The 4506-nt window shown below is 40.9% G+C and overlaps 2 pseudogenes; both read right to left on the bottom strand.

Moving 5' to 3' along the window:
* Positions 1–3168, bottom strand: part of LOC102855191 — a 14542-nt pseudogene extending 11374 nt beyond the window's left edge.
* Positions 3169–3296: 128 nt separating this feature from the next.
* On the bottom strand, positions 3297–4240 carry LOC102855604 (annotated as a pseudogene).
* Between the last annotated feature and the right edge of the window lie 266 nt (positions 4241–4506).

Raw genomic sequence — 4506 nt, forward strand, 5'->3', positions numbered from 1 at the left:
ACTGGGGTAATCGGGATGGGTGTGTCAGAGACAGTGTGATTGGCACAGGACAGAGCAGAGTTTAGGGCTGTTGTACATAGGGTCGCTATGAGTTGCAAGCAACTCGACAACACATAACAACAAACAACAACAGACTGTTACTTGAAGAGTACTTGCCTTATAAATCCAGCACTCTCAAGCTGGGATGAATTCCTTTGCTGTCTTGTCATGCTTGTTGTTAGATCCTGTTTATAATTCCATTCTTTGTTGAAGCTCTGAGTTTTGTTTTTTTTTTAATTTTTTTTGTTGTATTATTTTTATGTGTACCATCAAATCAGGTCTTACTGGTATAGGAGGAGATTGCCCCCTCCTTCTCCAGCAGAGCATCTGGTGAATTTGAACCGTATACCTCTGGGATTGCAGTGCAACGTCTTGCCACTAGGCCACCAGAGCTCCCTTAAAGCTCTGAGTTTTTTATTTTTTTTTTAATTTTTATTGTATTATTTTTATGTGTACCATCAAATCAGATCTGACTGGTACAGGAGCAGGTTGTCCCCTCCTTCTCCAGCAGAGCATCTGGTGGATTTGAACCACGTACTTCTGGGATTGCAGTGCAGCGTCTTGCCACTAGGCCACCAGAGCTCCCTTAGCTCTGAATTTTTTGACCACCCAAACTTCTAGATTTTCTCTGAATCTCTAAATAGAATTTGTGTAATTTAAGTCTTCATAGAGCAGATACTAAAGATGGGATTTAAAAAATATTTTAGGTGCAAAGATGTTGTAAGCAACACTCTGTAGATTTTGCTAGTATTCATGGTGCCTTATGAGCCATCAAAGGAAAGTATACTGGATAGAATCTCTGAGGACCAACAGCTCCAGACTGAGAAGCAGTTTGTCTTTCTTACTCTAATAACGTGAAGAAGATGAATTATTAAGGTGATGGAATCAGGATAAGAGGAACATTTTTTAAACTGTAGTTTATCTGATGTTCAAAGCTGACATATCAATGTACCAAAGAATGAAAAACTGAAAATGCAAATATAAATATTTCATAGAAACTGTAGAATATTTGCAATCAGCGTATAATATAACTTATTGATGGTCTCTTAACTTTGTTTACTGATTCCATTTTCCCTTGAAATTTAAGACATCTGAAAGTTGAACAATAAATAAGGATGAGAGAAGGATCGATGTCTTCAAGTTGAATTGCTGGAAAAGAGTATTGACTATCCCATGAACTGCCAAAAGAACAAACAAGTATGTCTTGGAAGGAGTGCAACCAAAGTGCTCCTCAGTGACAAGGATGGTGAAACTTTGTCTCACATACATCGGGTGTGTTGTCAGGAGGGGGCAGTCCTTGAACAAGTTCAACATGCACGAAAGATGAATTGCAAGAAGATGGATTGACGTAGTGACTGCAACAGTGGGCTCGAGCATGGCAGAGATTGTGAGGATGGCACAGGACGGAGCAAGGTTTGGATCACTCATTCATAGAATCGCTGAGTCAGAGTCAACTCAATGGCATCTAACAACATCTGGGTTAGTTTCTTAATGATGTTGTCATATGTATTAGTTTTAGTCTATTTTCTCTTATTGAAGGTTATTGGCCCAAGGAAGTTTCTTTATTATTTCTTGGAAAGTTGGTCTACTTTTCACAAATTATCTTAGTTTTTGTTTATCTGGAAATTTCCCAGAGCATTCATTTCCAAATATACTCTAATACTTTCTGTTCAGCAGCTTTTGGCTACATTTTGGAGGGGGGGGGAGGGAGGGAGAGAGAGAGAGATAGAGACAAACAGACTGACTGACTGACTGGGCTGGGCAAGGAATAGGTTGATGATGGCCGTGATGACTTAACTCAGTGACACAGACTTTTCTCATGAATTTCACACCCAACAGGGAAGGGAGTCTAGAAACTACTAGAGCAGATGGGACTGTCAGATGTGTAAGAAATATCACAGGAAGGTAACTTGTATTTTGAGTCCCACTTTGTTTTCATTTATTTTATTTTTTTATTTGATACTGATTTACTTACAAAGTTCATAAAGTTCATATACATTGTTTTTCACACTGGATCTTTCCCCTTTCCTTTACTTATCTCTCCCTCCCTCCATCAAATTGTGTGATTCTATGATTAAGCCTACCTCCCCCCACCACACTCCCCTCCTTGGATCCTTGTATTTGTTCTAAAATAGTGGTCGTATACAGTATTTATCCTTTTGAGACTGAGTTCATTCACTTAGCATAACGGTCTCCATGTTAGTAGTAATTTACAAAATCTTTATTGAGCCCCACTTTGTTTGAGAAGTAGAAACATAATCTCTCATCTGTTTTTTTCTTTTTTTCCCCCTCAGAGAACACAGTGGAGTTCTAAGATTTCTAGAGAATATTTTCACTGGTTTCAGTGTCCATACTGCATCTATCTGTTAGCTTTTCATCATGTTATCTGGTCCTTGTCAGTGACCCAGGCAGGCAAGCAGATTGCCTCTGAGAAATTTCTTTTTCTCATTTTCATATTCTTTTCAAACTTGAAAATTTCTTTACCACTTCTATGTCAGATGACACTATCTTTAATGTTCATATATGTTTGCTAAAAGTTAAAGAGAGTTTGGATATGCATGGAGAGTGAACATGGGAACAAGGAGGGAGCCCTCAGAGGCCTGAATTTTACAGGGCAGAGAATATCAGAAAACATCGTTTCAACCTAATTAGTCTAATGGTTCACATAGTCCAAAGACTGTATAAAGGATGAGTCAAGGGAAAGGAAGCCAGTTCTCCAGTAGTGCTTGGAGTGACTAGGAGAGTGTGGTGATTATGATTCTATTTACAAATATTTCCATCCACTCTTTCCTTCCTTCTTGCTATTAAATGTTACATTTGATTTTTGTTGGCCAATAATGCACAATCACTGTATCTCTCATTGCTGTTGAGTCAGAACCAGTGCATATTTATCTTTCCAGTAGATTTTTGGGAAGCTATAAATCACAAAGAGCTTGCTCATCTTTCTCTGAAGGAATCTCTGGTGAATTCAAACCACTAGGGAGCATTTTGGGGTTAGGAGCACAACTCCTTACGTGATAGACCACAAGAGCTCCCAGATAAAACATAAGTGAAAATAAGCTGTCACTTCAGAATGAAAACGTTAAGAATCTGTACGTTTGTTGTTGCTTTCTCTTTTCCTTCTGTCATGGTGACCTGCAATGTTACAGATGGCAGCTCCTTTAGCTTCCTGACTCCAGAAAGATGAATATGCTAATGAAAAGCAGAGTCACCATCCAGCCTCTAAAGGACCTGAGATGTTTGGCACAAATAAAGCCTTATGGAGTTAGGTTATTATCAAAGCATGACCTGACCTGTTCTGACTGTAAAAATGGGGTGTAAAGCAGTTCTCCCCTAAACAGAGTTGCTACAGAATCTTTCCCATCTGTGTTTCTCCAACTAGAGATAATAGGGTTTAATGAGGGTATTGCAGCCCCATAGAGCAATGTAATAATCTTATCCAAGTCAGGATTCTTGGCCTTGAGCTTGAAGTACATGAAAGAGATGGTGCGATAGAAAATGACCACCACTGTCAGGTGGACTGAGCAGATGGAGAAAGCTTTGCAGAGGCCTGCAGCACACAGTAGCCTAAGGATGGCAGCAAGGATAAAAATATAGGACAGGAAGATTTGTAGGAGTGGCACCAGTGCCACAAAAATGGTGGTCACCATTAGTGAGAGTGCACTGAGGGATATGTCTCCACAGGCCAGTTTCACCACCGCCAAGACCTTGTAGAAGAAATGGTTGTTTCCACAGAAAAGGAGATGCCAGGCCAAGGTGAACTGTAGCAATGTGTCAGCCATGGCGGTACCCCAGCTCAGAACTACCATCAGCACCCACGTGGACCAACTCATGAGTTCTTTATAAGTGGCAGGTAGGTAGCAATATAACAGTCATAGAGCATGACACCTAACAGTACACATTCCATTGCACCCAATACTAGAGTCATGAACATCTATAGAGCACAGCAAGGGAAGGAGATAGTCTTCTAGGTTTGCAGGAAGTTGACCATCATGAGTGGCACAAAAGAAGATGTGCCAGTGATGTCCACAAGGGGGAGGTTGTTGAGGAAGAAGTACATTGGGCTGCATAGGAGGGTGTCCAGCATGTTCAGCCCTGGGAGGAGGGAGTTCCCCAGCATATGGAGTAGGTGCTCAGGTCTCTGATGATGCTCAGGTAACAAGTGAAACTCCCTAATATCTGTGTGGTTTGCACCACCCATCACTCTTCCTCCTATTCCATATGCACTACACAGATTGTGGGACAAAATTCTGGCTGGCCTGAGATTCTAGCAATCTGTATGTGTGACCATCTTTGGAATTTAATTTATCTATCTTAAATGGTGGCTTGCTGAAACTGAGGAGGACCTCATGCACTTGCTGCGAAGTGTCAAGGACTGCAGCCTTCAGTATGGACTGAGGCTCAATGTCAAGAAGACAAAGATTCTCACCACTGGACCAATTGGCAGCGTCAGGATGGATGGCGAAG

The sequence above is a fragment of the Elephantulus edwardii genome, unplaced genomic scaffold (assembly GCF_000299155.1).
Source record: "Elephantulus edwardii isolate Elephantulus edwardi_28Jun2011 unplaced genomic scaffold, EleEdw1.0 scaffold00052, whole genome shotgun sequence".
In the NCBI taxonomy this organism is placed as follows: Eukaryota; Metazoa; Chordata; class Mammalia; order Macroscelidea; family Macroscelididae; genus Elephantulus; species Elephantulus edwardii.